Here is a 27157-nt window from a genome sequence, read left to right as displayed (position 1 = left end):
AACTCCGGAAAGCAGTTTCAGCCGAAGGAGGCTCGCCTCTTGCGGTTACCTTCTGCGAACTGCTGAGTCGCGGCTTCTGCCTTTCCTGCCCTTAATGCAAGCGGAAAGCTTTTGCACAGCTTCTGGCGAAGAGGACGTGTGACAGGACAGCACATGTTTGTGCAGCTTACCCCTGCCACTTACACAAGCACGGATTTGCAACACCCTATGCCACCCATGGTGTGACAGCTTTCTGTGCTGCGCAGGGCATTTCTCTGCATCTGTAAGTAAAACGGAAAGCGAATTGTTGTCGCAGAGAGCAGCAACAGCAGTAGGGAGCAGCAGAAGGAAGTAGTGATCTTAACTCTTCCACAAGACAACTAGCGACTAATTAGCAAGCGGGCGACTGGCAGTTGCATTCCACTTGCAGTCTGAAAGTTGCGCGCGCCAGATGCCTGTTAAACATGTTTCTTATTCGCTTGCCTGCACCACTCGCGCTTTCCACCGCCCGCGCGCTGACCGGCACCGTCCCACAGACACACATGGTACTTTGGCCGGTTGCCAAGAGTCCTGAAAAGCGGCTTCTGCCGAAGGATGCTCGCCTCTTGCGTTTACCTTCTGCGAACTGCTGAGTCGCGGCTTCTGCCTTTCCTGCCCTTAATGCAAGCGGAAAGCTTTTGCACAGCTTCTGGCAAAGAGAAGGTGTGACAGGACAGCACATGTTTGTGCAGCTTACCCATGCCACTGACGCAACACGGATTTGCAGCACCCTATGCCACTCATGGTGTGACAGCTTTCTGTGCTGCGCAGGGCATTTCTCTGCATCTGGGAGTAAAAGGGAAAGCGCAATTGTTGTCGCAGAGAGCAGCAACAGCAGTAGGGAGCAGCAGAAGGAAGTCGAGGCAGTACTTCTTCCACACGACAACTTAGCGACTACTCAGCAAGTGTGCGAGTGGCAACTACGTTCCACTTGCAGTCTGAAAGTTTCGTGTGCCAGATGCCTGTTAATCACCTTCCTTATTCGTCTGACGGCAGAGCTCGCGCTTTCCACCGCCTGCGCGCTGACCGGCACTCTCCCTCAGACACACATTGTACGTTGGCCGGTTGCCAAGAGCTCCGGAAAGCAGCTTCTGCCGAAGGAGGCTCGCCTCTTGCGGTTACTTTCTCCGAACTGCGGAGCCCCGGCTTCTGCCTTTCTTGCTCTCAATGCAAGGGGAAAGCTTTTGCACAGAGTTTGGCGAGGAGAACGTGTGACAGGACAGCACATGTTTGTGCAGTATACCCCTGCCACTGGTGCAAGCACGAATTTGCAGCACCCTATGCCACCCATAGTGTGACAGGTTTCTGTGCTGCGCAGGACATTTCTCTGCATCTGGGAGTAAAAGGGAAAGTGCAACTATTGTCGCAGAGAGCAGCAACAGCAGTAGGGAGCAGCAGAAGGATGTAGTGATCTTACTTCTTCCACACGACAACTAGCTACTAATCAGCAAGCGTGCGAGTGGCAGCTGCTTTCCACTTGCAGTCTGAAAGTCTCGAGCACCAGATGCCTTTTAAACACCTTCCTTATTCGCCTGCCCGCAGCACTCGCGCTTTCCACAGCCCGCGCGCTGACCGGCACTCTGTCTCAGACACACATGGTACTTTGGCCGGTTGCCAAGAGTCCTGAAAAGCGGCTTCTGCCGAAGGATGCTCGCCTCTTGCGCTCACCTTCTCCGTACTGCGGAGTCGCGGCTTCTGCCTTTCTTGCTCTTAATGCAAGCGGAAAGCTTTTGCACAGAGTTTGGCGAGGAGAACGTGTGACAGGACAGCACATGTTTGTGCAGCTTACCCCTGGCACTGACGCAACACGGATTTGCAGCACCCTATGCCACCCATAGTGTGACTGGTTTCTGTGCTGCGCAGGATATTTCTCTGCATCTGGGAGTAAAAGGGAAAGCGCAATTGTTGTCGCAGAGAGCAGCAACAGCAGTAAGGAGAAGCAGAAGGAAGCCGAGGCAGTACTTCTTCCAGACGACAACGTAGCGACTACTCAGCAAGCGTGCGAGTGGCAGCTACGATCCACTTGCTGTCTAAAAGTCTCGCGCACCAGATGCCTTTTAAACACCTTCCTTATTCGCCTGCCCGCAGCGCTCGCGCTTTCCACCCCCCGCGCGCTGACCGGCACTCTCTCTCAGACACACATGGTACTTTGGCCGGTTGCCAAGAACTCCAGAAAGCAGCTTCTGCCGAAGGAGGCTCGCCTCTTGCGGTTACCTTCTGCGAACTGCGGAGTCCCGGCTTCTGCCTTTCTTGCTCTTAATGCAAGAGTAAAACTTCTGCACTGTGTCTAGCGAGGAGAACGTGTGACAGGACAGCACATGTTTGTGCAGTATACCCCTGCCACTGATGTAAGCACGAATTTGCAGCACCTTATGCCACCAATGGTGTGACTGGTTTCTGTGCTGCGCAGGACATTTCTCTGCATCTGGGAGTAAAAGGGAAAGTGCAACTATTGTCGCAGAGAGCAGCAACAGCAGTAGGGAGCAGCAGAAGGATGTAGTGATCTTACTTCTTCCACACGACAACTAGCTACTAATCAGCAAGCGTGCGAGTGGCAGCTGCATTCCACTTGCAGTCTGAAAGTCTCGCGCACCAGATGCCTTTTAAACACCTTCCTTATTCGCCTGCCCGCAGCACTCGCGCTTTCCACAGCCCGCGCGCTGACCGGCACTCTGTCTCAGACACACATGGTACTTTGGCCGGTTGCCAAGAGTCCTGAAAAGCGGCTTCTGCCGAAGGATGCTCGCCTCTTGCGCTCACCTTCTCCGTACTGCGGAGTCGCGGCTTCTGCCTTTCCTGCTCTTAATGCAAGCGGAAAGCTTTTGCACAGCTTCTGGCAAAGAGAAGGTGTGACAGGACAGCACATGTTTGTGCAGCTTACCCCTGCCACAGACGCAACACGGATTTGCAGCACCCTATGCCGCCCATAGTGTGACTGGTTTCTGTGCTGCGCAGGATATTTCTCTGTTTCTTGGAGTAAAAGGGAAAGCGCAATTGTTGTCGCAGAGAGCAGCAACAGCAGTAAGGAGCAGCAGAAGGAAGCCGAGGCAGTACTTCTTCCAGACGACAACGTAGCGACTACTCAGCAAGCGTGCGAGTGGCAGCTACGATCCACTTGAAGTCTAAAAGTTTCGCGCGCCAGATGCCTGTTAAACATGTTTTTTATTCGCCTGCCCGCCGCGCTCGCTCTTTCCACAGCCCGCGCGCTGACCGGCACTCTCCCTCAGATACACATGGTACGTTGGCTGGTTGCCAAGAGCTCCGGAAAGCAGCTTCTGCCGAAGGAGGCTCGCCTCTTGCGGTTACCTTCTGCTAACTGCTGAGTCGCGGCTTCTGCCTTTCCTGCCCTTAATGCAAGCGGAAAGCTTTTGCACAGAGTTTGGCGAGGAGAACGTGTGACAGGACAGCACATGTTTGTGCAGTATACCCCTGCCACTGGTGCAAGCACGAATTTGCAGCACCCTATGCCACCCATAGTGTGACAGGTTTCTGTGCTGCGCAGGACATTTCTCTGCATCTGGGAGTAAAAGGGAAAGTGCAACTATTGTCGCAGAGAGCAGCAACAGCAGTAGGGAGCAGCAGAAGGATGTAGTGATCTTACTTCTTCCACACGACAACTAGCTACTAATCAGCAAGCGTGCGAGTGGCAGCTGCTTTCCACTTGCAGTCTGAAAGTCTCGAGCACCAGATGCCTTTTAAACACCTTCCTTATTCGCCTGCCCGCAGCACTCGCGCTTTCCACAGCCCGCGCGCTGACCGGCACTCTGTCTCAGACACACATGGTACTTTGGCCGGTTGCCAAGAGTCCTGAAAAGCGGCTTCTGCCGAAGGATGCTCGCCTCTTGCGCTCACCTTCTCCGTACTGCGGACTCGCGGCTTCTGCCTTTCTTGCTCTTAATGCAAGCGGAAAGCTTTTGCAGTGCATCTGGAGAGAAGAACGTGTGACAGGACAGCACATGTTTGTGCAGCTTACCCCTGCCACTGACGCAACACGGATTTGCAGCACCCTATGCCACTCATGGTGTGACAGCTTTCTGTGCTGCGCAGGGCATTTCTCTGCATCTGGGAGTAAAAGGGAAAGCGCAATTGTTATCGCAGAGAGCAGCAACAGCAGTAGGGAGCAGCAGAAGGAAGTCGAGGCAGTACTTCTTCCACACGACAACTTAGCGACTACTCAGTAAGTGTGCGTGTGGCAGCTACGATCCACTTGCAGTCTGAAAGTTTCGCGCGCCAGATGCCTGTTAAACATTTTTCTTATTCGCTTGCCCACAAATCTCGCGCTTTCCAAAGCCCACGCGCTGACCGGCACTCTCCCTCAGACACACATGGGAAGTTGGCCGGTTGCCAAGAACTCCGGAAAGCAGCTTCTGCCGAAGGAGGCTCGCCTTTTCTGGTTAATTTCTCCGAACTGCGGAGTCCCGGCTTCTGCCTTTCCTGCTCTTAATGCAAGCGGAAAGCTTTTGCACACAGTTTGGCGAGGAGAACGTGTGACAGGACAGCACATGTTTGTGCAGCTTACCCCTGGCACTGACGCAACACGGATTTGCAGCACCCTATGCCACCCATAGTGTGACTGGTTTCTGTGCTGCGCAGGATATTTCTCTGCATCTGGGAGTAAAAGGGAAAGCGCAATTGTTGTCGCAGAGAGCAGCAACAGCAGTAAGGAGAAGCAGAAGGAAGCCGAGGCAGTACTTCTTCCAGACGACAACGTAGCGACTACTCAGCAAGCGTGCGAGTGGCAGCTACGATCCACTTGCTGTCTAAAAGTCTCGCGCACCAGATGCCTTTTAAACACCTTCCTTATTCGCCTGCCCGCAGCGCTCGCGCTTTCCACCCCCCGCGCGCTGACCGGCACTCTCTCTCAGACACACATGGTACTTTGGCCGGTTGCCAAGAACTCCGGAAAGCAGCTTCTGCCGAAGGAGGCTCGCCTCTTGCGGTTACCTTCTGCGAACTGCGGAGTCCCGGCTTCTGCCTTTCTTGCTCTTAATGCAAGAGTAAAACTTCTGCACTGTGTCTAGCGAGGAGAACGTGTGACAGGACAGCACATGTTTGTGCAGTATACCCCTGCCACTGGTGCAAGCACGAATTTGCAGCACCCTATGCCACCCATAGTGTGACAGGTTTCTGTGCTGCGCAGGACATTTCTCTGCATCTGGGAGTAAAAGGGAAAGTGCAACTATTGTCGCAGAGAGCAGCAACAGCAGTAGGGAGCAGCAGAAGGATGTAGTGATCTTACCTCTTCCACACGACAACTAGCTACTAATCAGCAAGCGTGCGAGTGGCAGCTGCTTTCCACTTGCAGTCTGAAAGTCTCGCGCACCAGATGCCTTTTAAACACCTTCCTTATTCGCCTGCCCGCAGCACTCGCGCTTTCCACAGCCCGCGCGCTGACCGGCACTCTGTCTCAGACACACATGGTACTTTGGCCGGTTGCCAAGAGTCCTGAAAAGCGGCTTCTGCCGAAGGATGCTCGCCTCTTGCGCTCTCCTTCTCCGTACTGCGGAGTCGCGGCTTCTGCCTTTCTTGCTCTTAATGCAAGCGGAAAGCTTTTGCACAGAGTTTGGCGAGGAGAACGTGTGACAGGACAGCACATGTTTGTGCAGCTTACCCCTGCCACAGACGCAACACGGATTTGCAGCACCCTATGCCACCCATAGTGTGACTGGTTTCTGTGCTGCGCAGGATATTTCTCTGCATCTGGGAGTAAAAGGGAAAGCGCAATTGTTGTCGCAGAGAGCAGCAACAGCAGTAAGGAGAAGCAGAAGGAAGCCGAGGCAGTACTTCTTCCAGACGACAACGTAGCGACTACTCAGCAAGCGTGCGAGTGGCAGCTACGATCCACTTGCTGTCTAAAAGTCTCGCGCACCAGATGCCTTTTAAACACCTTCCTTATTCGCCTGCCCGCAGCGCTCGCGCTTTCCACCCCCCGCGCGCTGACCGGCACTCTCTCTCAGACACACATGGTACTTTGGCCGGTTGCCAAGAACTCCGGAAAGCAGCTTCTGCCGAAGGAGGCTCGCCTCTTGCGGTTACCTTCTGCGAACTGCGGAGTCCCGGCTTCTGCCTTTCTTGCTCTTAATGCAAGAGTAAAACTTCTGCACTGTGTCTAGCGAGGAGAACGTGTGACAGGACAGCACATGTTTGTGCAGTATACCCCTGCCACTGATGTAAGCACGAATTTGTAGCACCTTATGCCACCAATGGTGTGACTGGTTTCTGTGCTGCGCAGGACATTTCTCTGCATCTGGGAGTAAAAGGGAAAGTGCAACTATTGTCGCAGAGAGCAGCAACAGCAGTAGGGAGCAGCAGAAGGATGTAGTGATCTTACTTCTTCCACACGACAACTAGCTACTAATCAGCAAACGTGCGAGTGGCAGCTGCATTCCACTTGCAGTCTGAAAGTCTCGCGCACCAGATGCCTTTTAAACACCTTCCTTATTCGCCTGCCCGCAGCACTCGCGCTTTCCACAGCCCGCGCGCTGACCGGCACTCTGTCTCAGACACACATGGTACTTTGGCCGGTTGCCAAGAGTCCTGAAAAGCGGCTTCTGCCGAAGGATGCTCGCCTCTTGCGCTCACCTTCTCCGTACTGCGGAGTCGCGGCTTCTGCCTTTCCTGCTCTTAATGCAAGCGGAAAGCTTTTGCACAGCTTCTGGCAAAGAGAAGGTGTGACAGGACAGCACATGTTTGTGCAGCTTACCCCTGCCACAGACGCAACACGGATTTGCAGCACCCTATGCCGCCCATAGTGTGACTGGTTTCTGTGCTGCGCAGGATATTTCTCTGTTTCTTGGAGTAAAAGGGAAAGCGCAATTGTTGTCGCAGAGAGCAGCAACAGCAGTAAGGAGCAGCAGAAGGAAGCCGAGGCAGTACTTCTTCCAGACGACAACGTAGCGACTACTCAGCAAGCGTGCGAGTGGCAGCTACGATCCACTTGAAGTCTAAAAGTTTCGCGCGCCAGATGCCTGTTAAACATGTTTTTTATTCGCCTGCCCGCCGCGCACGCTCTTTCCACAGCCCGCGCGCTGACCGGCACTCTCCCTCAGATACACATGGTACGTTGGCTGGTTGCCAAGAGCTCCGGAAAGCAGCTTCTGCCGAAGGAGGCTCGCCTCTTGCGGTTACCTTCTGCTAACTGCTGAGTCGCGGCTTCTGCCTTTCCTGCCCTTAATGCAAGCGGAAAGCTTTTGCACAGATTCTGGCGAAGAGGACGTGTGACAGGACAGCACATGTTTGTGCAGTATACCCCTGCCACTGATGTAAGCACGAATTTGCAGCACCTTATGCCACCAATGGTGTGACTGGTTTCTGTGCTGCGCAGGACATTTCTCTGCATCTGGGAGTAAAAGGGAAAGTGCAACTATTGTCGCATAGAGCAGCAACAGCAGTAGGGAGCAGCAGAACGAAGTAATGATCTTACTTCTTCCACACGACAACTAGCTACTAATCAGCAAACGTGCGAGTGGCAGCTGCTTTCCACTTGCAGTCTGAAAGTCTCGCACAGCAGATGCCTTTTAAACACCTTCCTTATTCGCCTGCCCGCAGCACTCGTGCTTTCCACCGCCCGCGCGGTGACCGGCATTCTGTCTCAGACACACATGTATTTTGGCCGGTTGCAAAGAACTCCAGAAAGCAGCTTCTGCTGATGGAGGCTCGCCTCTTGCGGTTACCTTCTGCGATCTGCGGAGTCCTGGCTTCTGCCTTTCTTGCTCTTAATGCAAGGGGAAAGCTTCTGCACTGTTTCTAGCGAGGAGAACGTGTGACAGGACAGCACATATTTGTGCAGTATACCCCTGCCACTTACACAAGCACGGATTTGCAACACCCTATGCCACCCATGGTGTGACAGCTTTCTGTGCTGCGCAGGGCATTTCTCTGCATCTGTAAGTAAAACGGAAAGCGAATTGTTGTCGCAGAGAGCAGCAACAGCAGTAGGGAGCAGCAGAAGGAAGTAGTGATCTTACCTCTTCCACAAGACAATTAGCGACTAATTAGCAAGCGGGCGACTGGCAGCTGCTTTCCACTTGCAGTCTGAAAGTTTCGCGCGCCAGATGCCTGTTAAACAGGTTTCTTATTCTCTTGCCTGCACCACTCGCGCTTTCCACCGCCCGCGCTCTGACCTGCAGCCTCCCACAGACACACATGGTATTTTGGCCGGTTGCCAAGAGTCCTGAAAAGCGGCTTCTGCCGAAGGATGCTCGCCTCTTGCGCTCACCTTCTCCGAACTGCAGAGTCGCGGCTTCTGCCTTTCTTGCCCTTAATGCAAACGGAAAGCTTTTGCACTGTGTCTAGCGAGGAGAACGTGTGACAGGACAGCACATGTTTGTGCAGCTTACCCCTGCCACTGACGCAACACGGATTTGCAGCACCCTATGCCACTCATGGTGTGACAGGTTTCTGTGCTGCGGAGGGCATTTCTCTGTTTCTGGGAGTAAAAGGGAAAGCGCCATTGTTGTCGCAGAGAGCAGCAACAGCAGTAGGGAGTAGCAGAAGGAATTCGTGGCCGTACTTCTTCCACACGACAACTTAGCGACTACTCAGCAAGTGTGTGTGTGGCAGCTACGATCCACTTGCAGTTTGAAAGTCTCGCGCGCCAGATGCCTGTTAAATAAGTTTCTTATTCGCCTGCCCGCCGCGCTCGCGCTTTCCATAGCCCGCGCCCTGACCGGCACTATCCCTCAGACACACACGGTACGTTGGCCGGTTGCCAATGGCTTGGCGTGGCCTGGGCTTGCTGTGGGCCACACAAGCCCTTTTCCAGTGCCTGGGCCACAGCCCCCAGCCAGGCTCCCTTCTGGCAGCAAAGTCCCACTGGGCCAGTGTCCCAGCCCGGCAGCACATGGAACACCCTTCCGTGCCTGACTGCACTGACCGTGCTACTTGTTTTTCTTCCAGGACTTAGGGACATCACAGACACAGATGCCACCCTGCTGTACATACGTTTTACAGTTGTTTTGTTCAGGATAGAGGTTTTAGAGTTTGTTTAAGTTGTCTGTAAATACGTTTCATAGAGTTTTGTTAGAGCTGTTCTCAGGTAAATAGGTTCTATAGTTTGTTGTTGTTGTTGTTGTTGTTGTTGTTGTTGTTGTTGTTACCAATATTCTTACAGTGTAAATATGTTGTGTAGTTCATTCTTGTTCCTTTTCTTCTACAGATAAACAGTCTTTGATTTTCACACCCCAGTTCTCTTTGCATTTTCTTCGGGCACATTTGCAAAGCTGTGGGTTGTTTCGGGAACAATGTTTGCAGGACTCTAAAAAGAGTATCAAAACCGCGCTGCCACACTCTCAGCTGCTGCTGCTGCCCCAAAAAGCACTGGCTGGCTTTGCTCACACAATCACAGTTGTGGTGGCATTTCTACCACACCACAGGACAGCGATGTTTTCCCTCTTCTCCTGGAAATACCTACAGCACTTGTGGGTAGCAAGGCAAACATGAGCCTCTTTTAGTGGCCCTTGAAACTGGACATGTGAAATGAGGCACACAAAGCCACAGGCCAGCTGAACCTGGCATCTCTGAATGGGTCTTTACATTCTTCCCAGGAAGATGAATGGCAATCACTATTTTGGCAGGGAGGAAAGTGCATCAGCTAGCAATTTGCTGTAGAAAATGTGCTTTCTGCTCCTCTCACAGCCAAAACTCCTACCCATTTCTTGGAAGTCCTTCTTAGATAAGGACCGTGTTCAACTGAGTGACAGTGAAGCCAAATGGCAATGCCGCAATCAATTGTCCTGTACACAATCTCCTTCATCCACGTGGAAGGTTACTCACGGGCACACAAGAGGACGGAAGAAACCCAAATGCATCGTTGGACATAATAAAGTCAGACGTGTTGAGGGATGAAGAAATCTTGCAGAGATATAGAAAGCTGCCCTGAAAACCCAGTTCGGGGAGAGCCTGAGCTCTTTTGTGCTTCTAGGCCTGAAGATGCTCAGCACCTTTCCCAGATGCTCAGCAGGCAGTAGGATTGTGCCTGAATCTGGCTTTGGAAATGCCAGTGCCTCAACTGAGAGCTGTGGCAATGATTTCCATTGCATGGAGAGGGGCCACAGTCCTGCAAGAGTCTTTCAGCAGAGCAAACAGCAGCCTGGAGGGTGGGCAATCTGTACCACTGCATGCTCATCATTCACCACAATGCAGAGCTGCCATGGATCACTTTTTCCATTTCTCCTGTTGGATATGTTTTGGAGAAGTTGTTCTAGGTGGCTTTGGATGGTGATCCAAGTAGGAAGCAGCCATTCGCCTGCTGTGATATCGTTACAACTAGTCCTAACTTCTCATTGCCTTTGGTTTGATTGGGGGTGTTTTATCTGTTTGTTTGATTGGTTTCTTTGGGTTGGTTTCTTTGTGTTTTTCTCTGTTTTGCTTGGAGTTTCTTTTCCTTTTTTAGAAATGACTGGTGAAGTTGGCACAACCAATCTCCAGAAAACGTAAAGCAGGCTTGACTTTCCAGAAATTGCTTTTGGCTGGCTTTAGCTGCATTCCCCAGGATCACGATCAGCAGTAGATATTTGCAGGTTTTGCTCTGCATCCTCAGCCTGCCCAGGTGTTGTTCAGTGTTTCAGCAGTGGAGAAGACGATGGATATTTTGCTAAACCTCCTTTCAAACAACAAAACTTGGGTTAGCACGACAGAAAAGAAGAAAAGAAAATCCTCGCCAGTTAGAACAGATCCAGAGTCCCACCATTTCCCCCTCCACTTTTCTTTCTTTTCTACATTTAGAGGTAAAGCTTCCATCTCCAAAAGCTTCCATCTCTCACTTCCTGATGTAGCCATTTGCTACCCTTTAGCCTTGACTGCCACGCATCGGACTGCTGTCCGTGTGGGGCTGGGGATGCTCAGCCTGGAAAGAGAAGGGGGCTGGCGAGGCCTCCCTGCAGCTCTAGGAAAGATGGGCACAGAGAGGAGAAGCCTTTCAACTGCAGGAGTGAGCTTGAAGTTGGATCTAATGAAGCTGCTCTTTTCCACTCCGGCTGCTGGGGCACTGGCCCGGGCTGTGCACAGAGGCTGGGGATGCTCCATCCTTGGCAACATCCAAGGCCAGCTGGGAGCGGGGCTCTGAGCAACCTATTCTGGGCGAAGATTGCTCCGCTTGGAACAAGATGGTCTTTAGGGTCCCTTCCAAGCCCAAGCACCCAGGGATTCCGTCATTCATTCTACGGTCTCCGTTGTCCACTTCAGCCTGGGCCTGAACTCCTGGCGGTGATGTCACAGTGCACGCTCCAGCTAGAACTTCCAGCATCCAGCAACGGCCACAACACAACCCTTGGCTCCTTGTGCCAGCAGGCTCTTCATTCACCCTGCTCCAAGCCTACCCCTGTCACCTTGTTGCCACCTGCTCCCTGATTCCCCCAGCAGTCCCCAAAGCTCCCCATCGCTTGGATTTTGCTCTCCATCCCTGCAGGATGTCTGCATTTGTTCCAAAAGAGGTATGCTACTATTCCACGGAGGCGGACACCCCGCAGCTGCCTGGCTGGGCTGGAGCTCTGTGGGACAGGCTGGGAAATTTTGCTACCTCTGCAGGCTGGCACAGACCGAGAGGAGGAGATGGACGTCGATACACAGACTGATAGAGAAGAAGCCATGGAAGTGGACGGAGAGGATACTGGAGAGGAAGAGATGGATGTGGATATGTACGAGACAGAGGAAGAGATGGAGGTGGAAACGAAAGATTATATTGAATAGATGGGTATTGATCTAAAAGACAAGGAGGAAGACATGGTCTTGGGATGAAGACCGATGCCAGCAGCAGAACAGGCAGGTGCTCCCCACAGGCAGAGTGGGGCCCCTGCTGCCAGCCTGGGGCCGGGCTGGGCACTTCTTGCTCAGGGACACGCTAGCCCATGCACTGGATTCTGCTGGCCATCCCTGGCCTGGCCTGGGCTTGCTGTGGGCCACACAAGTCCTGTTCCAGTGCCTGGGCCACAGCCCCCAGCCAGGCTCCCTTCTGGCAGCAGAGTCCCACTGGGCCAGTGTCCCAGCCCGGCAGCACATGGAACACCCTTCCGTGCCTGACTGCACTGACCGTGCTACTTGTTTTTCTTCCAGGACTTAGGGACATCACAGACACAGATGCCACCCTGCTGTACATACGTTTTACAGTTGTTGTGTTCAGGATAGAGGTTTTAGAGTTTGTTTAAGTTGTCTGTAAATACGTTTCATAGAGTTTTGTTAGAGCTGTTCTCAGGTAAATAGGTTCTATAGTTTGTTGTTGTTGTTGTTGTTGTTGTTGTTGTTGTTGTTGTTGTTACCAATATTCTTACAGTGTAAATATGTGGTGTAGTTCATTCTTGTTCCTTTTCTTCTACAGATAAACAGTCTTTGATTTTCACACCCCAGTTCTCTTTGCATTTTCTTCGGGCACATTTGCAAAGCTGTGGGTTGTTTCGGGAACAATGTTTGCAGGACTCTAAAAAGAGTATCAAAACCGCGCTGCCACACTCTCAGCTGCTGCTGCTGCCCCAAAAAGCACTGGCTGGCTTTGCTCACACAATCACAGTTGTGGTGGCATTTCTACCACACCACAGGACAGCGATGTTTTCCCTCTTCTCCTGGAAATACCTACAGCACTTGTGGGTAGCAAGGCAAACATGAGCCTCTTTTAGTGGCCCTTGAAACTGGACATGTGAAATGAGGTACACAAAGCCACAGGCCAGCTGAACCTGGCATCTCTGAATGGGTCTTTACATTCTTCCCAGGAAGATGAATGGCAATCACTATTTTGGCAGGGAGGAAAGTGCATCAGCTAGCAATTTGCTGTAGAAAATGTGCTTTCTGCTCCTCTCACAGCCAAAACTCCTACCCATTTCTTGGAAGTCCTTCTTAGATAAGGACCGTGTTCAACTGAGTGACAGTGAAGCCAAATGGCAATGCCGCAATCAATTGTCCTGTACACAATCTCCTTCATCCACGTGGAAGGTTACCCACGGGCACACAAGAGGACGGAAGAAACCCAAATGCATCGTTGGACATAATAAAGTCAGACGTGTTGAGGGATGAAGAAATCTTGCAGAGATATGGAAAGCTGCCCTGAAAACCCAGTTCGGGGAGAGCCTGAGCTCTTTTGTGCTTCTAGGCCTGAAGATGCTCAGCACCTTTCCCAGATGCTCAGCAGGCAGTAGGATTGTGCCTGAATCTGGCTCTGGAAATGCCAGTGCCTCAACTGAGAGCTGTGGCAATGATTTCCATTGCATGGAGAGGGGCCACAGTCCTGCAAGAGTCTTTCAGCAGAGCAAACAGCAGCCTGGAGGGTGGGCAATCTGTACCACTGCATGCTCATCCTTCACCACAATGCAGAGCTGCCATGGATCACTTTTTCCATTTCTCCTGTTGGATATGTTTTGGAGAAGTTGTTCTAGGTGGCTTTGGATGGTGATCCAAGTAGGAAGCAGCCATTCGCCTGCTGTGATATCCTTACAACTAGTCCTAACTTCTCATTGCCTTTGGTTTGATTGGGGTGTTTTATCTGTTTGTTTGATTGGTTTCTTTGGGTTGGTTTCTTTGTGTTTTTCTCTGTTTTGCTTGGAGTTTCTTTTCCTTTTTTAGAAATGACTGGTGAAGTTGGCACAAGCAAACTCCAGAAAACGTAAAGCAGGCTTGACTTTCCAGAAATTGCTTTTGGCTGGCTTTAGCTGCATTCCCCAGGATCACGATCAGCAGTAGATATTTGCAGGTTTTGCTCTGCATCCTCAGCCTGCCCAGGTGTTGTTCAGTGTTTCAGCAATGGAGAAGACGATGGATATTTTGCTAAACCTCCTTTCAAACAACAAAACTTGGGTTAGCACGACAGAAAAGAAGAAAAGAAAATCCTCGCCAGTCAGAACAGATCCAGAGTCCCACCATTTCCCCCTCCACTTTTCTTTCTTTTCTACATTTAGAGGTAAAGCTTCCATCTCCAAAAGCTTCCATCTCTCACTTCCTGATGTAGCCATTTGCTACCCTTTAGCCTTGACTGCCACGCATCGGACTGCTGTCCGTGTGGGGCTGGGGATGCTCAGCCTGGAAAGAGAAGGGGGCTGGCGAGGCCTCCCTGCAGCTCTAGGAAAGATGGGCACAGAGAGGAGAAGCCTTTCAACTGCAGGAGTGAGCTTGAAGTTGGATCTAATGAAGCTGCTCTTTTCCACTCCGGCTGCTGGGCCACTGGCCCGGGCTGTGCACAGAGGCTGGGGATGCTCCATCCTTGGCAACATCCAAGGCCAGCTGGGAGCGGGGCTCTGAGCAACCTATTCTGGGCGAAGATTGCTCCGCTTGGAACAAGATGGTCTTTAGGGTCCCTTCCAAGCCCAAGCACCCAGGGATTCCGTCATTCATTCTACGGTCTCCGTTGTCCACTTCAGCCTGGGCCTGAACTCCTGGCGGTGATGTCACAGTGCACGCTCCAGCTAGAACTTCCAGCATCCAGCAACGGCCACAACACAACCCTTGGCTCCTTGTGCCAGCACGCTCTTCATTCACCCTGCTCCAAGCCTACCCCTGTCACCTTGTTGCCACCTGCTCCCTGATTCCCCCAGCAGTCCCCAAAGCTCCCCATCGCTTGGATTTTGCTCTCCATCCCTGCAGGATGTCTGCATTTGTTCCAAAAGAGGTATGGTACTATTCCACGGAGGCGGACACCCCGCAGCTGCCTGGCTGGGCTGGAGCTCTGTGGGACAGGCTGGGAAATTTTGCTACCTCTGCAGGCTGGCACAGACGGAGAGGAGGAGACGGACGTCGATACACAGACTGATAGAGAAGAAGCCATGGAAGTGGACGGAGAGGATACTGGAGAGGAAGAGATGGATGTGGATATGTACGAGACAGAGGAAGAGATGGAGGTGGAAACGAAAGATTATATTGAAGAGATGGGTATTGATCTAAAAGACAAGGAGGAAGACATGGTCTTGGGATGAAGACCGATGCCAGCAGCAGAACAGGCAGGTGCTCCCCACAGGCAGAGTGGGGCCCCTGCTGCCAGCCTGGGGCCGGGCTGGGCACTTCTTGCTCAGGGACACGCTAGCCCATGCACTGGATTCTGCTGGCCATCCCTGGCCTGGCCTGGGCTTGCTGTGGGCCACACAAGTCCTGTTCCAGTGCCTGGGCCACAGCCCCCAGCCAGGCTCCCTTCTGGCAGCAGAGTCCCACTGGGCCAGTGTCCCAGCCCGGCAGCACATGGAACACCCTTCCGTGCCTGACTGCACTGACCGTGCTACTTGTTTTTCTTCCAGGACTTAGGGACATCACAGACACAGATGCCACCCTGCTGTACATACGTTTTACAGTTGTTGTGTTCAGGATAGAGGTTTTAGAGTTTGTTTAAGTTGTCTGTAAATACGTTTCATAGAGTTTTGTTAGAGCTGTTCTCAGGTAAATAGGTTCTATAGTTTGTTGTTGTTGTTGTTGTTGTTGTTGTTGTTGTTGTTACCAATATTCTTACAGTGTAAATATGTGGTGTAGTTCATTCTTGTTCCTTTTCTTCTACAGATAAACAGTCTTTGATTTTCACACCCCAGTTCTCTTTGCATTTTCTTCGGGCACATTTGCAAAGCTGTGGGTTGTTTCGGGAACAATGTTTGCAGGACTCTAAAAAGAGTATCAAAACCGCTCTGCCACACTCTCAGCTGCTGCTGCTGCCCCAAAAAGCACTGGCTGGCTTTGCTCACACAATCACAGTTGTGGTGGCATTTCTACCACACCACAGGACAGCGATGTTTTCCCTCTTCTCCTGGAAATACCTACAGCACTTGTGGGTAGCAAGGCAAACATGAGCCTCTTTTAGTGGCCCTTGAAATTGGACATGTGAAATGAGGCACACAAAGCCACAGGCCAGCTGAACCTGGCATCTCTGAATGGGTCTTTGCATTCTTCCCAGGAAGATGAATGGCAATCACTATTTTGGCAGGGAGGAAAGTGCATCAGCTAGCAATTTGCTGTAGAAAATGTGCTTTCTGCTCCTCTCACAGCCAAAACTCCTACCCATTTCTTGGAAGTCCTTCTTAGATAAGGACCGTGTTAACTGAGTGACAGTGAAGCCAAATGGCAATGCCGCAATCAATTGTCCTGTACACAATCTCCTTCATCCACGTGGAAGGTTACCCACGGGCACACAAGAGGACGGAAGAAACCCAAATGCATCGTTGGACATAATAAAGTCAGACGTGTTGAGGGATGAAGAAATCTTGCAGAGATATGGAAAGCTGCCCTGAAAACCCAGTTCGGGGAGAGCCTGAGCTCTTTTGTGCTTCTAGGCCTGAAGATGCTCAGCACCTTTCCCAGATGCTCAGCAGGCAGTAGGATTGTGCCTGAATCTGGCTCTGGAAATGCCAGTGCCTCAACTGAGAGCTGTGGCAATGATTTCCATTGCATGGAGAGGGGCCACAGTCCTGCAAGAGTCTTTCAGCAGAGCAAACAGCAGCCTGGAGGGTGGGCAATCTGTACCACTGCATGCTCATCATTCACCACAATGCAGAGCTGCCATGGATCACTTTTTCCATTTCTCCTGTTGGATATGTTTTGGAGAAGTTGTTCTAGGTGGCTTTGGATGGTGATCCAAGTAGGAAGCAGCCATTCGCCTGCTGTGATATCCTTACAACTAGTCCTAACTTCTCATTGCCTTTGGTTTGATTGGGGGTGTTTTATCTGTTTGTTTGATTGGTTTCTTTGGGTTGGTTTCTTTGTGTTTTTCTCTGTTTTGCTTGGAGTTTCTTTTCCTTTTTTAGAAATGACTGGTGAAGTTGGCACAAGCAAACTCCAGAAAACGTAAAGCAGGCTTGACTTTCCAGAAATTGCTTTTGGCTGGCTTTAGCTGCATTCCCCAGGATCACGATCAGCAGTAGATATTTGCAGGTTTTGCTCTGCATCCTCAGCCTGCCCAGGTGTTGTTCAGTGTTTCAGCAATGGAGAAGACGATGGATATTTTGCTAAACCTCCTTTCAAACAACAAAACTTGGGTTAGCACGACAGAAAAGAAGAAAAGAAAATCCTCGCCAGTTAGAACAGATCCAGAGTCCCACCATTTCCCCCTCCACTTTTCTTTCTTTTCTACATTTAGAGGTAAAGCTTCCATCTCCAAAAGCTTCCATCTCTCACTTCCTGATGTAGCCATTTGCTACCCTTTAGCCTTGACTGCCACGCATCGGACTGCTGTCCGTGTGGGGCTGGGGATGCTCAGCCTGGAAAGAGAAGGGGGCTGGCGAGGCCTCCCTGCAGCTCTAGGAAAGATGGGCACAGAGAGGAGAAGCCTTTCAACTGCAGGAGTGAGCTTGAAGTTGGATCTAATGACGCTGCTCTTTTCCACTCCGGCTGCTGGGGCACTGGCCCAGGCTGTGCACAGAGGCTGGGGATGCTCCATCCTTGGCAACATCCAAGGCCAGCTGGGAGCGGGGCTCTGAGCAACCTGTTCTAGGGGAAGATCGCTCCGCTTGGAACAAGATGGTCTTTAGGGTCCCTTCCAAGCCCAAGCCCCCAGGGATTCCATCATTCATTCTACGGTCTCCGTTGTCCACTTCAGCCTGGGCCTGAACTCCTGGCGGTGATGTCACAGTGCACGCTCCAGCTAGAACTTCCAGCATCCAGCAACGGCCACAACACAACCCTTGGCTCCTTGTGCCAGCACGCTCTTCATTCACCCTGCTCCAAGCCTACCCCTGTCACCTTGTTGCCACCTGCTCCCTGATTCCCCCAGCAGTCCCCAAAGCTCCCCATCGCTTGGATTTTGCTCTCCATCCCTGCAGGATGTCTGCATTTGTTCCAAAAGAGGTATGGTACTATTCCACGGAGGCGGACACCCCGCAGCTGCCTGGCTGGGCTGGAGCTCTGTGGGACAGGCTGGGAAATTTTGCTACCTCTGCAGGCTGGCACAGACGGAGAGGAGGAGACGGACGTCGATACACAGACTGATAGAGAAGAAGCCATGGAAGTGGACGGAGAGGATACCGGAGAGGAAGAGATGGATGTGGATATGTACGAGACAGAGGAAGAGATGGAGGTGGAAACGAAAGATTCTATTGAAGAGATGGATATTGATCTAAAAGACAAGGAGGAAGACATGGTCTTGGGATGAAGACCGATGCCAGCAGCAGAACAGGCAGGTGCTCCCCACAGGCAGAGTGGGGCCCCTGCTGCCAGCCTGGGGCCGGGCTGGGCACTTCTTGCTCAGGGACACGCTAGCCCATGCACTGGATTCTGCTGGCCATCCCTGGCCTGGCCTGGGCTTGCTGTGGGCCACACAAGTCCTGTTCCAGTGCCTGGGCCACAGCCCCCAGCCAGGCTCCCTTCTGGCAGCAGAGTCCCACTGGGCCAGTGTCCCAGCCCGGCAGCACATGGAACACCCTTCCGTGCCTGACTGCACTGACCGTGCTACTTGTTTTTCTTCCAGGACTTAGGGACATCACAGACACAGATGCCACCCTGCTGTACATACGTTTTACAGTTGTTGTGTTCAGGATAGAGGTTTTAGAGTTTGTTTAAGTTGTCTGTAAATACGTTTCATAGAGTTTTGTTAGAGCTGTTCTCAGGTAAATAGGTTCTATAGTTTGTTGTTGTTGTTGTTGTTGTTGTTGTTGTTGTTGTTGTTACCAATATTCTTACAGTGTAAATATGTGGTGTAGTTCATTCTTGTTCCTTTTCTTCTACAGATAAACAGTCTTTGATTTTCACACCCCAGTTCTCTTTGCATTTTCTTCGGGCACATTTGCAAAGCTGTGGGTTGTTTCGGGAACAATGTTTGCAGGACTCTAAAAAGAGTATCAAAACCGCGCTGCCACACTCTCAGCTGCTGCTGCTGCCCCAAAAAGCACTGGCTGGCTTTGCTCACACAATCACAGTTGTGGTGGCATTTCTACCACACCACAGGACAGCGATGTTTTCCCTCTTCTCCTGGAAATACCTACAGCACTTGTGGGTAGCAAGGCAAACATGAGCCTCTTTTAGTGGCCCTTGAAATTGGACATGTGAAATGAGGCACACAAAGCCACAGGCCAGCTGAACCTGGCATCTCTGAATGGGTCTTTGCATTCTTCCCAGGAAGATGAATGGCAATCACTATTTTGGCAGGGAGGAAAGTGCATCAGCTAGCAATTTGCTGTAGAAAATGTGCTTTCTGCTCCTCTCACAGCCAAAACTCCTACCCATTTCTTGGAAGTCCTTCTTAGATAAGGACCGTGTTCAACTGAGTGACAGTGAAGCCAAATGGCAATGCCGCAATCAATTGTCCTGTACACAATCTCCTTCATCCACGTGGAAGGTTACCCACGGGCACACAAGAGGACGGAAGAAACCCAAATGCATCGTTGGACATAATAAAGTCAGACGTGTTGAGGGATGAAGAAATCTTGCAGAGATATGGAAAGCTGCCCTGAAAACCCAGTTCGGGGAGAGCCTGAGCTCTTTTGTGCTTGTAGGCCTGAAGATGCTCAGCACCTTTCCCAGATGCTCAGCAGGCAGTAGGATTGTGCCTGAATCTGGCTCTGGAAATGCCAGTGCCTCAACTGAGAGCTGTGGCAATGATTTCCATTGCATGGAGAGGGGCCACAGTCCTGCAAGAGTCTTTCAGCAGAGCAAACAGCAGCCTGGAGGGTGGGCAATCTGTACCACTGCATGCTCATCCTTCACCACAATGCAGAGCTGCCATGGATCACTTTTTCCATTTCTCCTGTTGGATATGTTTTGGAGAAGTTGTTCTAGGTGGCTTTGGATGGTGATCCAAGTAGGAAGCAGCCATTCGCCTGCTGTGATATCCTTACAACTAGTCCTAACTTCTCATTGCCTTTGGTTTGATTGGGGGTGTTTTATCTGTTTGTTTGATTGGTTTCTTTGGGTTGGTTTCTTTGTGTTTTTCTCTGTTTTGCTTGGAGTTTCTTTTCCTTTTTTAGAAATGACTGGTGAAGTTGGCACAAGCAAACTCCAGAAAACGTAAAGCAGGCTTGACTTTCCAGAAATTGCTTTTGGCTGGCTTTAGCTGCATTCCCCAGGATCACGATCAGCAGTAGATATTTGCAGGTTTTGCTCTGCATCCTCAGCCTGCCCAGGTGTTGTTCAGTGTTTCAGCAATGGAGAAGACGATGGATATTTTGCTAAACCTCCTTTCAAACAACAAAACTTGGGTTAGCACGACAGAAAAGAAGAAAAGAAAATCCTCGCCAGTTAGAACAGATCCAGAGTCCCACCATTTCCCCCTCCACTTCTCTTTCTTTTCTACATTTAGAGGTAAAGCTTCCATCTCCAAAAGCTTCCATCTCTCACTTCCTGATGTAGCCATTTGCTACCCTTTAGCCTTGACTGCCACGCATCGGACTGCTGTCCGTGTGGGGCTGGGGATGCTCAGCCTGGAAAGAGAAGGGGGCTGGCGAGGCCTCCCTGCAGCTCTAGGAAAGATGGGCACAGAGAGGAGAAGCCTTTCAACTGCAGGAGTGAGCTTGAAGTTGGATCTAATGAAGCTGCTCTTTTCCACTCCGGCTGCTGGGCCACTGGCCCAGGCTGTGCACAGAGGCTGGGGATGCTCCATCCTTGGCAACATCCAAGGCCAGCTGGGAGCGGGGCTCTGAGCAACCTGTTCTAGGGGAAGATCGCTCCGCTTGGAACAAGATGGTCTTTAGGGTCCCTTCCAAGCCCAAGCCCCCAGGGATTCCATCATTCATTCTACGGTCTCCGTTGTCCACTTCAGCCTGGGCCTGAACTCCTGGCGGTGATGTCACAGTGCACGCTCCAGCTAGAACTTCCAGCATCCAGCAACGGCCACAACACAACCCTTGGCTCCTTGTGCCAGCAGGCTCTTCATTCACCCTGCTCCAAGCCTACCCCTGTCACCTTGTTGCCACCTGCTCCCTGATTCCCCCAGCAGTCCCCAAAGCTCCCCATCGCTTGGATTTTGCTCTCCATCCCTGCAGGATGTCTGCATTTGTTCCAAAAGAGGTATGGTACTATTCCACGGAGGCGGACACCCCGCAGCTGCCTGGCTGGGCTGGAGCTCTGTGGGACAGGCTGGGAAATTTTGCTTCCTCTGCAGGCTGGCACAGACGGAGAGGAGGAGACGGACGTCGATACACAGACTGATAGAGAAGAAGCCATGGAAGTGGACGGAGAGGATACTGGAGAGGAAGAGATGGATGTGGATATGTACGAGACAGAGGAAGAGATGGAGGTGGAAACGAAAGATTATATTGAAGAGATGGATATTGATCTAAAAGACAAGGAGGAAGACATGGTCTTGGGATGAAGACCGATGCCAGCAGCAGAACAGGCAGGTGCTCCCCACAGGCAGAGTGGGGCCCCTGCTGCCAGCCTGGGGCCGGGCTGGGCACTTCTTGCTCAGGGACACGCTAGCCCATGCACTGGATTCTGCTGGCCATCCCTGGCCTGGCCTGGGCTTGCTGTGGGCCACACAAGTCCTGTTCCAGTGCCTGGGCCACAGCCCCCAGCCAGGCTCCCTTCTGGCAGCAGAGTCCCACTGGGCCAGTGTCCCAGCCCGGCAGCACATGGAACACCCTTCCGTGCCTGACTGCACTGACCGTGCTACTTGTTTTTCTTCCAGGACTTAGGGACATCACAGACACAGATGCCACCCTGCTGTACATACGTTTTACAGTTGTTGTGTTCAGGATAGAGGTTTTAGAGTTTGTTTAAGTTGTCTGTAAATACGTTTCATAGAGTTTTGTTAGAGCTGTTCTCAGGTAAATAGGTTCTATAGTTTGTTGTTGTTGTTGTTGTTGTTATTGTTGTTGTTACCAATATTCTTACAGTGTAAATATGTGGTGTAGTTCATTCTTGTTCCTTTTCTTCTACAGATAAACAGTCTTTGATTTTCACACCCCAGTTCTCTTTGCATTTTCTTCGGGCACATTTGCAAAGCTGTGGGTTGTTTCGGGAACAATGTTTGCAGGACTCTAAAAAGAGTATCAAAACCGCGCTGCCACACTCTCAGCTGCTGCTGCTGCCCCAAAAAGCACTGGCTGGCTTTGCTCACACAATCACAGTTGTGGTGGCATTTCTACCACACCACAGGACAGCGATGTTTTCCCTCTTCTCCTGGAAATACCTACAGCACTTGTGGGTAGCAAGGCAAACATGAGCCTCTTTTAGTGGCCCTTGAAACTGGACATGAGAAAAGCCACAGGCCAGCTGAACCTGGCATCTCTGAATGGGTCTTTACATTCTTCCCAGGAAGATGAATGGCAATCACTATTTTGGCAGGGAGGAAAGTGCATCAGCTAGCAATTTGCTGTAGAAAATGTGCTTTCTGCTCCTCTCACAGCCAAAACTCCTACCCATTTCTTGGAAGTCCTTCTTAGATAAGGACCGTGTTCAACTGAGTGACAGTGAAGCCAAATGGCAATGCCGCAATCAATTGTCCTGTACACAATCTCCTTCATCCACGTGGAAGGTTACCCACGGGCACACAAGAGGACGGAAGAAACCCAAATGCATCGTTGGACATAATAAAGTCAGACGTGTTGAGGGATGAAGAAATCTTGCAGAGATATGGAAAGCTGCCCTGAAAACCCAGTTCGGGGAGAGCCTGAGCTCTTTTGTGCTTCTAGGCCTGAAGATGCTCAGCACCTTTCCCAGATGCTCAGCAGGCAGTAGGATTGTGCCTGAATCTGGCTCTGGAAATGCCAGTGCCTCAACTGAGAGCTGTGGCAATGATTTCCATTGCATGGAGAGGGGCCACAGTCCTGCAAGAGTCTTTCAGCAGAGCAAACAGCAGCCTGGAGGGTGGGCAATCTGTACCACTGCATGCTCATCCTTCACCACAATGCAGAGCTGCCATGGATCACTTTTTCCATTTCTCCTGTTGGATATGTTTTGGAGAAGTTGTTCTAGGTGGCTTTGGATGGTGATCCAAGTAGGAAGTAGCCATTCGCCTGCTGTGATATCCTTACAACTAGTCCTAACTTCTCATTGCCTTTGGTTTGATTGGGGGTGTTTTATCTGTTTGTTTGATTGGTTTCTTTGGGTTGGTTTCTTTGTGTTTTTCTCTCTTTTGCTTGGAGTTTCTTTTCCTTTTTTAGAAATGACTGGTGAAGTTGGCACAAGCAAACTCCAGAAAACGTAAAGCAGGCTTGACTTTCCAGAAATTGCTTTTGGCTGGCTTTAGCTGCATTCCCCAGGATCACGATCAGCAGTAGATATTTGCAGGTTTTGCTCTGCATCCTCAGCCTGCCCAGGTGTTGTTCAGTGTTTCAGCAATGGAGAAGACGATGGATATTTTGCTAAACCTCCTTTCAAACAACAAAACTTGGGTTAGCACGACAGAAAAGAAGAAAAGAAAATCCTCGCCAGTTAGAACAGATCCAGAGTCCCACCATTTCCCCCTCCACTTCTCTTTCTTTTCTACATTTAGAGGTAAAGCTTCCATCTCCAAAAGCTTCCATCTCTCACTTCCTGATGTAGCCATTTGCTACCCTTTAGCCTTGACTGCCACGCATCGGACTGCTGTCCGTGTGGGGCTGGGGATGCTCAGCCTAGAAAGAGAAGGGGGCTGGCGAGGCCTCCCTGCAGCTCTAGGAAAGATGGGCACAGAGAGGAGAAGCCTTTCAACTGCAGGAGTGAGCTTGAAGTTGGATCTAATGAAGCTGCTCTTTTCCACTCCGGCTGCTGGGCCATTGGCCCAGGCTGTGCACAGAGGCTGGGGATGCTCCATCCTTGGCAACATCCAAGGCCAGCTGGGAGCGGGGCTCTGAGCAACCTATTCTAGGGGAAGATCGCTCCGCTTGGAACAAGATGGTCTTTAGGGTCCCTTCCAAGCCCAAGCACCCAGGGATTCCATCATTCATTCTACGGTCTCCGTTGTCCACTTCAGCCTGGGCCTGAACTCCTGGCGGTGATGTCACAGTGCACGCTCCAGCTAGAACTTCCAGCATCCAGCAACGGCCACAACACAACCCTTGGCTCCTTGTGCCAGCAGGCTCTTCATTCACCCTGCTCCAAGCCTACCCCTGTCACCTTGTTGCCACCTGCTCCCTGATTCCCCCAGCAGTCCCCAAAGCTCCCCATCGCTTGGATTTTGCTCTCCATCCCTGCAGGATGTCTGCATTTGTTCCAAAAGAGGTATGGTACTATTCCACGGAGGCGGACACCCCGCAGCTGCCTGGCTGGGCTGGAGCTCTGTGGGACAGGCTGGGAAATTTTGCTTCCTCTGCAGGCTGGCACAGACCGAGAGGAGGAGACGGACGTCGATACACAGACTGATAGAGAAGAAGCCATGGAAGTGGACGGAGAGGATACTGGAGAGGAAGAGATGGATGTGGATATGTACGAGACAGAGGAAGAGATGGAGGTGGAAACGAAAGATTATATTGAAGAGATGGATATTGATCTAAAAGACAAGGAGGAAGACATGGTCTTGGGATGAAGACCGATGCCAGCAGCAGAACAGGCAGGTGCTCCCCACAGGCAGAGTGGGGCCCCTGCTGCCAGCCTGGGGCCGGGCTGGGCACTTCTTGCTCAGGGACACGCTAGCCCATGCACTGGATTCTGCTGGCCATCCCTGGCCTGGCCTGGGCTTGCTGTGGGCCACACAAGTCCTGTTCCAGTGCCTGGGCCACAGCCCCCAGCCAGGCTCCCTTCTGGCAGCAGAGTCCCACTGGGCCAGTGTCCCAGCCCGGCAGCACATGGAACACCCTTCCGTGCCTGACTGCACTGACCGTGCTACTTGTTTTTCTTCCAGGACTTAGGGACATCACAGACACAGATGCCACCCTGCTGTACATACGTTTTACAGTTGTTGTGTTCAGGATAGAGGTTTTAGAGTTTGTTTAAGTTGTCTGTAAATACGTTTCATAGAGTTTTGTTAGAGCTGTTCTCAGGTAAATAGGTTCTATAGTTTGTTGTTGTTGTTGTTGTTGTTATTGTTGTTGTTACCAATATTCTTACAGTGTAAATATGTGGTGTAGTTCATTCTTGTTCCTTTTCTTCTACAGATAAACAGTCTTTGATTTTCACACCCCAGTTCTCTTTGCATTTTCTTCGGGCACATTTGCAAAGCTGTGGGTTGTTTCGGGAACAATGTTTGCAGGACTCTAAAAAGAGTATCAAAACCGCGCTGCCACACTCTCAGCTGCTGCTGCTGCCCCAAAAAGCACTGGCTGGCTTTGCTCACACAATCACAGTTGTGGTGGCATTTCTACCACACCACAGGACAGCGATGTTTTCCCTCTTCTCCTGGAAATACCTACAGCACTTGTGGGTAGCAAGGCAAACATGAGCCTCTTTTAGTGGCCCTTGAAACTGGACATGTGAAATGAGGTACACAAAGCCACAGGCCAGCTGAACCTGGCATCTCTGAATGGGTCTTTACATTCTTCCCAGGAAGATGAATGGCAATCACTATTTTGGCAGGGAGGAAAGTGCATCAGCTAGCAATTTGCTGTAGAAAATGTGCTTTCTGCTCCTCTCACAGCCAAAACTCCTACCCATTTCTTGGAAGTCCTTCTTAGATAAGGACCGTGTTCAACTGAGTGACAGTGAAGCCAAATGGCAATGCCGCAATCAATTGTCCTGTACACAATCTCCTTCATCCACGTGGAAGGTTACCCACGGGCACACAAGAGGACGGAAGAAACCCAAATGCATCGTTGGACATAATAAAGTCAGACGTGTTGAGGGATGAAGAAATCTTGCAGAGATATGGAAAGCTGCCCTGAAAACCCAGTTCGGGGAGAGCCTGAGCTCTTTTGTGCTTCTAGGCCTGAAGATGCTCAGCACCTTTCCCAGATGCTCAGCAGGCAGTAGGATTGTGCCTGAATCTGGCTCTGGAAATGCCAGTGCCTCAACTGAGAGCTGTGGCAATGATTTCCATTGCATGGAGAGGGGCCACAGTCCTGCAAGAGTCTTTCAGCAGAGCAAACAGCAGCCTGGAGGGTGGGCAATCTGTACCACTGCATGCTCATCATTCACCACAATGCAGAGCTGCCATGGATCACTTTTTCCATTTCTCCTGTTGGATATGTTTTGGAGAAGTTGTTCTAGGTGGCTTTGGATGGTGATCCAAGTAGGAAGCAGCCATTCGCCTGCTGTGATATCCTTACAACTAGTCCTAACTTCTCATTGCCTTTGGTTTGATTGGGGTGTTTTATCTGTTTGTTTGATTGGTTTCTTTGGGTTGGTTTCTTTGTGTTTTTCTCTCTTTTGCTTGGAGTTTCTTTTCCTTTTTTAGAAATGACTGGTGAAGTTGGCACAACCAAACTCCAGAAAACGTAAAGCAGGCTTGACTTTCCAGAAATTGCTTTTGGCTGGCTTTAGCTGCATTCCCCAGGATCACGATCAGCAGTAGATATTTGCAGGTTTTGCTCTGCATCCTCAGCCTGCCCAGGTGTTGTTCAGTGTTTCAGCAGTGGAGAAGACGATGGATATTTTGCTAAACCTCCTTTCAAACAACAAAACTTGGGTTAGCACGACAGAAAAGAAAAGAAAATCCTCGCCAGTCAGAACAGATCCAGAGTCCCACCATTTCCCCCTCCACTTTTCTTTCTTTTCTACATTTAGAGGTAAAGCTTCCATCTCCAAAAGCTTCCATCTCTCACTTCCTGATGTAGCCATTTGCTACCCTTTAGCCTTGACTGCCACGCATCGGACTGCTGTCCGTGTGGGGCTGGGGATGCTCAGCCTGGAAAGAGAAGGGGGCTGGCGAGGCCTCCCTGCAGCTCTAGGAAAGATGGGCACAGAGAGGAGAAGCCTTTCAACTGCAGGAGTGAGCTTGAAGTTGGATCTAATGAAGCTGCTCTTTTCCACTCCGGCTGCTGGGCCACTGGCCCGGGCTGTGCACAGAGGCTGGGGATGCTCCATCCTTGGCAACATCCAAGGCCAGCTGGGAGCGGGGCTCTGAGCAACCTATTCTGGGCGAAGATTGCTCCGCTTGGAACAAGATGGTCTTTAGGGTCCCTTCCAAGCCCAAGCACCCAGGGATTCCGTCATTCATTCTACGGTCTCCGTTGTCCACTTCAGCCTGGGCCTGAACTCCTGGCGGTGATGTCACAGTGCACGCTCCAGCTAGAACTTCCAGCATCCAGCAACGGCCACAACACAACCCTTGGCTCCTTGTGCCAGCACGCTCTTCATTCACCCTGCTCCAAGCCTACCCCTGTCACCTTGTTGCCACCTGCTCCCTGATTCCCCCAGCAGTCCCCAAAGCTCCCCATCGCTTGGATTTTGCTCTCCATCCCTG

This window comes from Cyanistes caeruleus, chromosome 14 (assembly GCF_971803275.1).
Source record: "Cyanistes caeruleus chromosome 14, bCyaCae1.hap1.1, whole genome shotgun sequence".
NCBI lineage: Eukaryota > Metazoa > Chordata > Aves > Passeriformes > Paridae > Cyanistes > Cyanistes caeruleus.
This window is presented reverse-complemented; position numbering follows the sequence as displayed.